A 13,183-nucleotide genomic window follows, 5' to 3' on the forward strand; every position below is an offset into this window, starting at 1 on the left:
AACATCAACAGTCTCCCAAGTGCAATGGCAAAGACCAGTAAAGAATGATGGTAAACAGTGATCCCTTGATACTGATGATTATGCTTATGATGAACTAGGCCTAGAGCTGTAGGGTGCCTAAGAGTTACCTCCTGAGAGCCTCCATGTTGCTCAAATGTAGCCACTCTCTAAGCCAAACTCAGCATGAAAATGTATTACCTTCCTCCCAGCGTGGGACATGACTCCCTGGGATGAGCCTCCCTGGTACCAAGGGATTAATACCGAGCACCAGCTGATGGTGTAACTAGAAAGACGTTGAATAAAAGGGTCAACTGAGATCAGCAGAATATCTCAGCCTTCATGTAATATCAGGTGTTAAAAACTGTTTTTTGACCTTGAATAAAGGGGGAAATGGAAAGGACAAATGAGTTGATATGGCTATGTGTCTCCAAAAAAGAATCGGAGGGTCATCGGGGGGTCATCCCTATGCACAGCTCAGCAGGGTCCAAGAGAAAGCCAAAGTAGATAGAAGCCCAGATACTGGTTCTCCTGAGGGCTACAGAGACCCACAGGTTCTATGGTCATGGCAAATGGCTCTGGAGTTCAGTGCCATATCAATTGGCCTTACTTTGGAGTTTGTGTTCCTGAGTGTGATGATGTTGGACTCAGATATGATCTTTCTACATATGCCTCTTCTGTCACTTTTACTGGACCTGCGATTGGTGCTGGGGTTGGTGTATACTTAGGAGACCTGAATCTCTGAACTGTCCATGTGACAGCCAGGCCCTGAGCCTCAGCAGACTTACAACTGGTAACTTCTGGATTATTGGACTTACCCCAGCCAGCTAAAGGGAGTTGAAGAAGGTCAACCATTACACCAGGGAGCCTAGAGTGCCTACAAATGCAAGCAGGAGAATTGCATCCATCAACCATGTGGAATCTAAGTCCCCTCTCAATAATGATGTAGAGTGGACATAACCATCCCAGTGTGCACAGATGGTGGAATAGAGTATGGATTAGAGAGGACTTACTGACATTCTACTGTGGAACTATTGTGATTACTAATGGAAAAAATTGTAGCATTGATGTTGAGAAAGTGGCCACAGTAGCTGCTGGGGGTAGGGAGAGGGTAAAAAAGATATGATGTGGGGACATTTTCAGGACTTGGAGTTGTCCTGGATGGTACTGCAGGGATAGATGATGGACATTGTATGTTCTGCCATGGCCTCCTGGGCGGACTGGGTGAGAGTGTAAACTACAATATAAACCATTATCCATGTGGTGAAGCAGTGCTTCAAAATATATTCACCAAATGAAAAGAATGTCCCACGATGATGAAAGAGGTTGTTGATATGCGAGGAGTGTGGTGAGGGGGGTGGGGACCCTTATGTTTTTTGAAAGTAACATTTTAAAAAAATAGAGAGGGAAAAAAAGTAAAATGGGCTAACCTTGCCAATCCAATAGCTCTTTAGGGGGCAAGAAGTACTTCCATGGTATTCTCCAAATTTGATTTTCTTTCCTTTATTTCTCTAAAAATAAACTTTGGTGGGAACAGTTTTGGGAAATAGTTAACACAAAGGAAGTTTTGGAATTGAAAAATACCAGGGGGAAAAATAAGGATGGTTGCTACATAATTAACTCATAACACTGATAAATTTTGAGTATCTACTCTAAAACATGTCATGAGAGTTTTTCTATATCACTCAATGTTGTATTATAACTTCCCTTCTAATGACTCCACAGTACTGCATTGCACGGATGTGCCACACTTCAACCAGTTTTACCCTACAACAATGATGTTCACTGAGCGACGTTGTGCAAATATTTCTGTAGGTAAATTTGCTGGAACTGAGTCAAAAGGTAAACACATTTGACAGGTTTCTCCTGTCCACACTGTGCTATAAAAGAGTCATGATTTAGCTTCCCTCCCAGACAATATAGTCAAACCTAAAGAAGAAAATGGTGAATCATGTGAAATCTCATCTCCCAGACACAACTTCAGTGCATATGCAGAGAGGAGGATGGCTGAGGGTATTGACTGTGGGGGGATATTTGTCATTCTTTTTGGCTGTCAGGCTCCTTTCATCACCCCCTATGCTTCTTATTCCTGCATTTCCTCGCCTTTCTCATAGATGGGGCAAAGGTCTGTCTTCCACCAAGCCTGGCTACCATCACTTGAATGCCAATGCAGAGAAGCAGGAAGCAAGAATTTCATGGAACGCATGTTGCAGCCCCTAAGGTTCCCTGGTGTACCAGTGCCAGGGGATCCATCCGGCACCTGGGGCTGGCCACTTTGGTGTCTAGGCTGTGTTGTCTGTGCCCTTGGTGTGCTAAACTACCTTAATGCAATGTCAGTCTCCAAGTGCATCACCAGGCAAGTGATTCCAGAAGTCACAGTCTGTAAAGGCTCACAGACCAAACTAAAATCCTTAAATACCATGATTGATTAAAAATAAAATAAACAAGAACAACAAGAAGCAAGGAGAAGAGAGGAAGTAAGTTAACATACTCAGGGTGGGGTGTGAGTGGACAGACCATGCTGCCTGAGCCCAGGGTGTTTTTGTCCTGGCTCTCTCCCTGCCACACCAGATTTCCTTGCTGATAGTGCAGTTATGAGGTTTGCTAAGGTTTGGGCAAGAGGCTCCCAGATGGAAGATGACATGGGTCAAACACATGCACTTGCTCTACTGAAGAGCTGCACCACTAATTAGTTTGCCGAGTGACCCCGGGTTTTTCTGGGGGCAGGAGACTTGAGGCCAAAATGGGTGCCATGGATGGATGGATGAATTAAGAGCTCATGGATATTGAGTGTATAATTAAGACTTCATGAATATGTCTTGTGTGTATGCAATGTATCATGGATATCAGATACCTCTTTTTTTTTTTAAATTAAAAATTATTTTTTTAATTTTTAAAGAAGCTTTAGATTATTTGTTACATGATTCCCATATGCCCCCCCCCTGCACTTTTGAACATTAACAACATTCTTCATTAGTGCAGTATATTTGTTACAGTTGATGAACACATATTGAAGCATTGCTGCTAATGGTGGACTACAGTTTACAATATAGTTTATACTCTATCCTGCACAATTTTGTAGGTTATAACAATATATATATAATGACTGTACCTGTCATTGCAATGTCATGCAGGACAATCCAATTTTGGGATGATGATGCCCACTCTGTTTCTAATTGAGAGGGGACTTAGGTCCATGGGACAGATGGATGGAACTGTCTTGCTTGCAGTTGCAGACTCTCTGTTCCTTGGGATGGGCATTGTCCATCATCATCTCCTTGTTAGTTGTCCTGGGTGAGTCCGATGCACTGGAGAGTAGGTGTTGCAACTCTGCTGAGATTCAGGGTTCAACTGGCAAATGAACAGGCCAAAGATTTTAGTCTCTGGGACATACATTTAACAAGTATAGTGCTAATTGTAGGTTCAAATAAAAGGGGAGAAGAGCCATGTGTAGAGAAACTAACTCTTTTACACTGTGGAGCATCAAGTCCTGAGCTTGTCTATCCTGTTTATGGTGTCAGGATATCTCTAGAGCCCTCAGGAGACCTGCTGTTTGAGACACTGTTTACTGTGGCAATCAATGAAATCCTGCTGAGATTTGCATAAGCATAATGTCTGGAATGACCTCCAGACTCACTTAAAAACTTAAAAACTTATTTTTAAAACTAAATATTAAAACTAAGTAAAACTAAATTTAAAACTAAATATTAAAAACTCATTTTGTATTTAATATTTTCCCCTTTTGGTTAACTCTTTTTCTGGATGCATTGCTAGTTGGCACTTGGTGGTAATTTCTCAGTGCCAGGGAGGCTCATCCCTGGGAGTCGTGTCCCATGCTGGGGGGAAGGTAGTGCACTTATATGCTGAGTTTGGCTTAGAGAGAGGTCACATTTGAGCAACAGGGAGGATTTCAGGCATTAATTCTTAGGAAATACATAATAGTAAGCTAAGTTTCAGTTTCACAAGAAAAGGTTCAATATCAAGGGCCTGACATCATGGCCTGTCTTCCTTCACTAGGCACTGCCCTTGTACTTGGGGAATTCTTGCCATTTTATTAGAGAATGTAGCATGGCTCCCCAGGATGGGAATTCAATATTCTTTTGGTTATTGTTTGGGTCTCCACCCACTGAGACAATGCCCCATGAAAACCTGAACATATTCACATTCCTTAGAGAAATGCCCCAGGTGCACCCCAACCCACAGATCCCCTCACACTGACACCCTTCACCAGTGATCCTCCCCTGCCGGAGTTGTGACCCTTCTATGATCCAGAAGCTCTCCAGAAATTGTGCCAACAAAATAACCAAATAAAATTAATAAGAAAATGAAATAATACTTTTAAAAACAAATGAAATACAAAAAATAAAAATAGAAATAATATGAACATTTTTTAGACATTGTGTCTTTCATCACTGTAAGATCTGTTGTCTTGTACGTACAGTGGCAATTTCTTCCCTATATTCCCCTAGTGTCTTATTTTTTCCATTTTATCTTCAAGGAATCTTTAGCCCCTCTTGATTTAGAGGTGGAGGAGACATTGCCATTGTAGAGTCCACAAAATGGAGGGATATAATATGAATTGGAGTGGACTTGCTGGTATTCTACTATAGAACAGTTGTGACTCTAGCAATGGAAGAAATTTTATCATTGATGTGGAGACAGTGGCCACGGGAGTTACTGAGGGCAGGGTTAGGGAGGAAGAGGTGTGATATGGGGCATTTTCGGGACTTGGAGTTTTCCTGAATGATATTGCAGGGACAGATGCTGGACATTGTATATCCTGCCATAGCCCACTGGATGGCCTGTGGTGAGTGTGAACTACAATGTAAACTATGGTCCATGTGATGGGGCAGTGCTCCAGGGTGTATTCACCAGATGCAATGAATGTTCTACACTGATGAAAGGAGATGTTGATGTGGGAGGAGTGGGGTGTGGGGTGTGGAGTGGGGTATATGGGAACCTCTTATGTTTTTAATGTAATGTTTTGTGGTATCTGTCTTTAGAAAAAGACAATAAAAATTTTGGTAACAAAAGAACAAAAGGAAATGAGTGGAGTGGATGTAGCTCAAGTGGTTGAGTGCCTACTTCCCATGTACGAGGTCCTGGGTTCAATCCCCAGTACCTCCTAAAAAAAAAAGAGGAAATGATAATTCCAATAAAAGTTATTTAGGAAATTAAAAAAAAATAAAGAAGCTTTAGGTTACAGAAAAGTCACACAGAAAATATAGGTGATTGCCCTATTATCAGGTACCTCTTACTCCTACCATTCTCTCTACCTATTCTAACACACAGGTGTCGGTTTATGCACTTTTGCTTAGCCAGGCTTATGAATTTTACCTATATCTTATAAGCTACTTGACTACAAGCTACCTATCTATAGGTAAGGCATCTTACGCGTTTCATCCACCTCATGATTTCTTTTCTAAAAGGAGTTAAACATCCTCAAACAATACAACAAATATTATAGTCCCAGCAGTGCTGACAGGATTTTTAAAAATATCAGTTCTGGAGTGTGGTTTTGGGCATTAACTATGTTTGCTTACCCTCATAGAGAATCTCTGAGCTACTTCGTATCCTTGAACAAGCTAATTTTCAACCTAAAATATTCAGAGTTGGTGTCTATTTTCTTTTTTTTTTCAAAATAGGAATCTTCATGGATGTAGACATTATTACTAGGAGTGGTTGTAGAACACTGATCCTCAAAGAAATGATAATTTAGAATTGAGCAGCAGTTCTGGTGGGAGCTGAAGACAGTGAAAATCCCGTCAGTATTAAGGGGTAGTGAGGAAACAGTTTAATAATGGCCTCTGGTTACATGGAATAAAGTATCTCATTGGGGCAAGAGACCACTGGTCTTGAAGAGTACAGAGACATGAGGAAATTGAAGCCTGCAGGATCAGCTGGTTGCTTTTATGTGTGCTAGAGGGCATGCAGAAAAAGAAGGGCAAGCCCAAAGTCTTAAAATACTGGCAGAAGTCACAGTTAGGGAGTCAAAGATCTTGCAGCTTCAAGGCTAAGATCAAAGTTTTATCTTGCAGGTAGCAGAATTGTAGCTTCAGGTAAACCCATAGCCTCAGGAGGTTCCCAGTTGTGTTTGTGTTAGCATGACACGATGCCCTTTCCAGGTGTCTGAGTGTGGTTTTGGGAGTTGTTTCTAGAAACATCCTAGTCTATACTCCTTAAGCCCTTCCAATGATTCTGTGAGCTTTCTACAAATAATTTTTCATAATTAATTCCTTCTGGCATAAGGTCGGTGGAGTGGACTATGTTGTCTGCAACTCAGAACTCTGATTGGTACAATAATTGTCTCCAGAAGTGGTTGAGGGCAACAGACCTTCAAAGGCATTGGAATCGGGGATTGTCTAAAGACGATGAGCATCTTATTAGCATTAGAGGATGGCATAATAGAAAATCTTGGTAGGTTTTAGCAAAGTAGTTACTTAAGTTATTATCTGTGGTTATCTGGATTAAAATGTCTATTGAAGATTAGGGTTCTGCCATTAAAATGGGCATGAAGAATTCAAGGGTTGTGGGGTGAGCTGGCTGTTTCTGACTGTGATGGAGAGGTTAGAACAGGGTTTCTTTTTTTTTTTTTGTCTTTATTTTTTTAATATTACATTAAAAAAAATATGAGGTCCCCATATACCCCCCATCCCCCTTACCCCACTCCTCCCCCGAACAGGGGTTCTTAACCAGGGATCCATGAGGTTGAACTGAAATGAAAAAAACATTATTCTTGTGGGGACATGTTGGTGCAGGTGTGATCTATTTGTTAAATGATACACAGTATAGAGTGGACTCAGTAAGGGGTCTGGTTTTCACCTGACTGGCAAAGGGGTCCATGGAACAAAAAAGGTTAAGAATCCTGAGTTATTAGGAGAAGGATATTTACTCAAGGTTTTAACTTCTTTTATAAAATAAAAAAAATTCTGTTAATGTGGCTCATGTCACAATATTTTGAGTTAGTTTTGTCGGAATGAGTCAACCTTGTCTTGCTCTCTTCACTTCTCTCCTTCACTACTCCAACTTGGAGCATTCTTGCATGAAGGGAGAGATCTCATTCACCTGTAACCCTAGCACCTATCATGGAGCAAGCAACTGACACTTTAAAGGTATTTACTGAAAGAAACAATACGTATATATGTGCTTGAACTGGTTACAGTGATTGTATTTGGATGGGAAAACATAGGGATGGAATGAGTCCCCCATTGGGACATTTCCAGTATGTACTATCTGTACAACATAATATATTGTCCCCCCTCCCAAAGATAGACAAATGACAAACAGATGGATGGATTTTAATGCAACATAGTAAAAATAGTTTTTCATATTGCACTAGGCTCTAAGAAGCTAGCACTTGATGAGTTTTGATGAAGTATCAAAGAAAAAATCCACAATTATTTTAAGAGGCTACACTGAGAGAAGTGGATTTGGCTAAAGGGATTGGGCCCCCATCTATCACATAGGAGGTCCAGAGTTTGATTCCTGGAGCCTCCTGCTGAGGGCAAGCCGGCCCACATGGCAAGCTGGTCTGTGTAAGAGTATTGACCTGTGCAGGAGTACTGGCCTGCATGGAGAGCTGGTGCAGCTATATGGCACAACAAAAAGACACTGAGGAGAGAGTAAGAGATGCAGCAGGCCAGAAAGCTGAGGGGGTGCAAGAGATTGAGCACTTTCCCACTCTGGAAGGTCCCAGGATGTTTCCAGTACCATATAAAGAGAAGACAAGCAGACATAGAAGAACACAAAGGGAATGGACACAGAGCAGATGGGGGAGAGGGGAGAGGGGGCAGAGAAATAAATAATCTTTTTTAAAAAATGAGGCTACTGAAAAACTTCTTCCTTTTCCAACTGCAAAGCCAGATTTTCTTCATATACTTCCACCAAACAACATATTACAAAAGACAGAATGGAAAAGTAGATATGAGAATCTAGCTGTCTTCTGTTATACCAGAGTATGAAGAAATTTGCAGAAAATGTAAAATAATGCCACTTATCTAATATTTTATTTTGAAAAGCTTAGTCATTTAAAAAATGTTGTCGATATTACAATGTAATGGGCTTATTCTTTTGTAAATAATAAACACAATTTTTTAAAGCAAAAGAGTCACTCTTGTACTGTCTTGGGTGAATATCCATATTTTTATTTATTGTTTTTTTTAAAATAGATTAAAAAATTTAAAGATACATAGATCATACAAAATGCTACCTTGAAAATATGACGATCCCATACACCTTCACTCCCCACCCCACCCCCACTCCTCCCACATCAACAACCTCTTTCATCAGTGTGGCACATTCATTGTATTTGGTGAATACATTTTGGAGCTCTAGATTATAGGTTATAGCATGGATTATCATTTACATTGTAGTTTACACTCTCTCCCATTCTATTCAGTGGGTTATGGCAGAATATATGACGTCCTGCATCTGTCCCTGCAATATCTTTCAGGACAACTCTAAGTCCGGAAAATGTCCCCATATCATACCTCTTCTGTCCTCTTCCTGCCCTCTTCCTACCCTCAGCACTCCTGTGGCCACATCAGTGATACAGTTTCTTTCATTGCTAGAGTCACAATAATTCTATAATAGAATGCCAGTAAGTTCACTCTAATCCATATTTTACTCCTCCATCCAGTGGACCCTGGGATTGGTGTTGCCCACTCTGCCTCTAATTTGAGAAGGGGCTTAGATCCTACATGGCTGATGGATGCGATTCTCCTGCTTAAAGTTGTAGACTCTCTCAGTTCCCTGGTGTGGTGGCTGACCATCCCCACTTCCCTGTTAGCTGACATGGGCAAGTCCAACGAACCAGAGTAGGTGCTGTAACCCCACTGAGTCTTGGGGCCCAACTGGCACACAGTCAGTCCAGAGATTCAAGTCTCCCAAGCATACACCAACCCCAGCATCAACCACAGGTTCAGCATAAGTGACAGATGAGGCATGTGTAGAGAGGTCATATCTGAGCCCAACACCATCACACTCAGGAGCACAAATTCCAAAGTAGGGCCCACTGGCAAGACACTGAACTCCAGAGCCATCTGTCATGACCATAGGACCTGGGTGTTTCTGTAGGCCTCAGGAGCACCTCTACTTGGGGCTTCAATCTACTTTGGCTGTCTCTGAGATCACGCTGAGATATGCATAAGCACCACCCTTCTGATGACCTCCCAACTCACTTTGAAGCCTCTTAGCCATATAAACTCACTTGTCTTTACCATTTCCCCCTTTTATTCAAGGTCTTTTTCTAGTTGCATCACCAGCTAGTGCTTGGTAGAAATCCCTCAGCACCAGGGAGGCTCATTCCCATGAGTCATGTCCCACCCTGGGGGGAAGATAATGCATTTACATGCTGAGTTTGGCTTAGAGAGTGAGAAAGGTTAAGTTGTACAAGAAATATAGTACATGTTCCTGTTTTTAGAAGAATTTAGAAAGATGCCTGTCATAGACTGAATTACATAATTGCCCAAGAAACATGTTCTTAATAATAACCTATTCCTGTGAGCACAACCCTTTGTAAAGAGGGTCTGACCCAACTGAATGAGACTGATCCTTAATCCTATTACTAGAGGCCATGGGAAGGAAATGAAGCCAGCGTCAGTGGAACCAGGAAGAAAAGGGAGAAGATGCTGCCATGCACAGTGCCATGTTCAAGCAGGCTAGTAAGATAGGGAATCAATAGATGGATCTGGAACCTGGCAGAGAGTCCATGTGGACATCAATAACCCCAAAATGGCTGCTGGAAGATCCCCATCACCAAGATTCTGCCATTCAGAACAAAGACTTCTTCTGGAAGCCCGGAGAAGCCCCAGATATTCCCCAAGGACTTTATATTGGGTCCTCACTGAGGTATTGATAAGTGGGGCAATCAATCAAAAGAGCAAACAGTGGAACTCCTCCCCTGCCATTAGCAAATGGATGGAATAATTAATGGTTCAAAAAAACAGACTGTGAAGGTGACTGTTCTCTTGCTCTTGCTTTCTTGCTTCAGGACCCCGATTCTGGCTGCCTCCTCCCCTGCTTGGATGACCACTCCAAGTAAACCCTGGGATTCATAACCTATAATGGGAAATTGTAGCCTGTAAACTAGCCCTCTTTACTACTTTTCATCCCCTTCCTCTCTACTTGGGACTCCTGACCTGTTATTTCCTCCCATTTCTCTTCCCTCCCTATCTGCACAAATTACTGTCCTAACTCATCCGATGTGCTCCTGAAATTCATTTTTGCAGCATAGTCAAAGAACCTAAACGAAATCCCGTAACAATGTGACAGAAAAGCCAAGGACCAAAGCCCTTTGGCAGTCATGCCCCAGAACACCAGGAAGAGTGGGAAAAAGCATGACCTTGGTCAAAACTATACATTGGACTTCTAGCCTCAAAACCGTAAGCCAATAAATCCCCATTACTTTAAGCCAAAACATTTTGTGGTATTTGGGATTGCAGCTGGGAAACTAAGGCAGCCCTCCCCCCCTCAAAAAAATCGTAAGTGTGGGTAAGCTTTTGCAAAACATTGGCTTAAGCATAGACAGTGGTGGAAGGGGTAAGAGGAAGTTGAAAAAATTGAACATCAAAATAGTAAGCTAGGCACACCTCTGGCTCCCCTCTACCAATTTGCCTTCAGGTGGGTCCTAGCAGGCAAGTCCAGCACAGGCCCCGCCCACAGGGTACACAGCCCGCCCCTGTCCATCAGGCACAGGCCCCGCCCACAGGGTACACAGTCTGCCCTGCCCATCAGGCACAGGCCCCGCCCAAAGATATTCAGCCCGCTCTGCCCACCAGGCCCCGCTCATAGGGTTACAGCCCACCCTGACCATCAGGCACAGGCCCTGCTCTAGCCATGTTGGTCAGGTGCAAGTTCTGCCCTTTATACCGCTGAAGAATGAAAAAAAGGTCCGGCTCTCCCAGGGACAGCGCCTCAGGAGTCTCCGAGCCCGAGGGACGGCCACTTCCGCTCCCGGTAGCCCCGAGAGCGGAAGCGGAAGTGCCGGCGGCGCGGGCGGCGGCGCTCTTCCGGGCTGCGCCGCTCGCTGCGGTGGGAGTGTCTCCGGCGGTCCTGCAGGTGCTGCCCTGCCCCTCGGAGGGCGGGGAGGGTGCGGCGGGCGCGGGGAGGGGCCGGAGGGCCAGGCGCAGCCACCCGGGCCGAGGTGCCTTCTCCTTTCGGTGGTCGCGGGGCGGGGTCCGCCCAGGTCGCGCTTCGCAGGCCGGGGGCCCCCGCCCTTGCCTCGCCCTCGGGTACCCCGCGTCCCCGCGGACAGGACAGCCCTCCCCTTCAAAGAGAAATCACGGAAGCACAGTCCAGGTCTGTTCCATCGCTTAAGATAAATGGGTCCCCCCAAGCGTCCTCGGGGCCTTTGGCGTTCCCCCACTGCTTCCCCTCCAGGAAGAAATGCATCCTTGCGGCTCAGTCTTTGTCTGTCCTCTGCGATCTGTGGGTTTCTGTAGGGATATTGCCCCAAGAGGGCACTACCTACCTCTCTTATGCAATATAACCTTTTTATTAGTATATCCACCTTTTTACTTCATGCAAAATTTAAATTACCTAGTTTTGCAACTGGGAAGTTAGGACTGGGTCTATATATGCCGACTGGTTTGACTGACTTGTCAAGTGAGTTAAAAAATGGATTGTGCCATCTATCAAGGGCTGAATTTGGGGACTGACAAGTTGCATTTCCTTAGCTTAGGAGCCACCAGCTTAGCTTAGCTTTTCTTTTCTCCTCTTTTCCTTTCTTCTCTCTCTCTTTTAAGAGAGCTTTTAATTTGTATCTTTTCTTTGTTTTTCTTAAGGGTATCTTAACAAAAAACTGTTTCTCATTTATGTATGTATAATCACAAGTTTTACCACTTGTGGAAAAGTAAGACTATTTTCAAGTCAGCTTCAGCTGCTACCCTGAGCATGTAAATCCTCACAAAGCTTCAAAACGTGAGGGATTCCTGGAAAAAGATGACATAGGCTTTGGTATGTTAGTACTGGACATTGAAATTAAGTTGACTATAAATAGGATGGCTTTATATTGAGAATTTTCTTTTTTAAATGGAGAAATGAAGAAAATTAATACTGTAGGGAAATTAAGCATCAGATTTCAGCTTTACAAATGAGGCATTTGTTTCTAAAAAGAATACTTGCTCTGCTTTGCCTTTTTAAAATCAGCATTTTGTTAAAGGCACCAGGAATATAATCTTGTGATTTATGTTGTATGTTAGGTGTTTGAAGTTGTTCTTACATTTAATTTTTGTGTTGTACTATTGTTGTTTTGTGTATGCACGTGTGCATGTGCAAGATTTCTTAGGCCAGCTATACTGAATTATTCGTGTGATAAAAGAAAAACTTTTCGTGCAATTTAGGATTTCACTGCTTTATTGAGCGATTCATGAATCGTGAAGCATCCCATTCAGAAAATTAGAAGGGGAGCTCATATATGGTGAAGGCACAAGCAAGTGAGGAAATGGTGTGATTGGCTGACATTAAATTTCAATTTCACATAGGGGGTGTCTTACAAAGTGGGTAGGAGATATACATTGATTAGTGTAGTATGTTTGTCCATTCTGATAAGCTCTCTCTAATGGACCAAAACTAGTTTTATCACTAAGTATTGCTTAACAACCCTGTAGAATGTGTTCCTTTTTCTTGGAAAATCCCTGCATGTCAATTGTTTTTGTCTTCTGGAAAATCCCTTCTCTGAAAGAGGTCTTCTCCTCTCAGTGCTGAATGCAGGCAGCCATTTTATTTTACTTAACATCTGTAGGAGGTAGAAATGAGAGAATTTGGTGATTGATGTTTCCGTCTACCACATGCAGGGGTTAGCCCAATGTGGGTTTCTAGAAAAAAAGTTTAATTGGAATATGTTTCCTTATTTGTTGTCATTGGCTGCTTTGGTGTCATAACCTCAGAGTAAAGTAGTTACAACAGACCATAGTAAAACCTAAAATATTTTTTACTGGGCCCTTTTCAGAAAATTTTTACTGACCCCTGATATATATTTAGTATGCACCAAGCACTGTGCTGGTGGCTGGATATGGAGTTCTGAAAGAAGTGAACACAGGTTTGTGCTCAGAGAGTTTACATCCTAGTTGGGAAGAGAGAGGCAGAAACACTTCAGCAAACAAATGTAAAATTACAGCTTGATAAGGGCAGTGGAGAAAAGTATTAAATAGAATATGTTAGAACTATTTTGAATGAATATAAGAGG

The 13,183-nt window shown here is 42.6% G+C and overlaps 1 protein-coding gene across 6 annotated transcripts in view; it reads left to right on the forward strand.

Annotated features, from left to right (window-relative positions):
• The first annotated feature begins 10,973 nt into the window (after positions 1-10,973).
• The window catches only part of ZNF333 (zinc finger protein 333), a 34,669-nt gene continuing 32,459 nt past the window's right edge, over positions 10,974-13,183 (forward strand). For 2 of the 6 annotated variants that reach the window (XM_071212770.1, XM_004472493.5), the window contains exon 1: positions 11,212-11,295. The gene's annotated coding sequence lies outside the window, so the exon portion shown is untranslated. Of the gene's footprint in view, positions 11,056-11,099; positions 11,296-13,183 lie in introns of those variants that run through there. The other 4 variants (XM_071212769.1, XM_012530626.3, XM_023582792.3 and 1 more) reach the window with 4 other exon arrangements.

Source organism: Dasypus novemcinctus, chromosome 30, assembly GCF_030445035.2.
Source record: "Dasypus novemcinctus isolate mDasNov1 chromosome 30, mDasNov1.1.hap2, whole genome shotgun sequence".
NCBI lineage: Eukaryota > Metazoa > Chordata > Mammalia > Cingulata > Dasypodidae > Dasypus > Dasypus novemcinctus.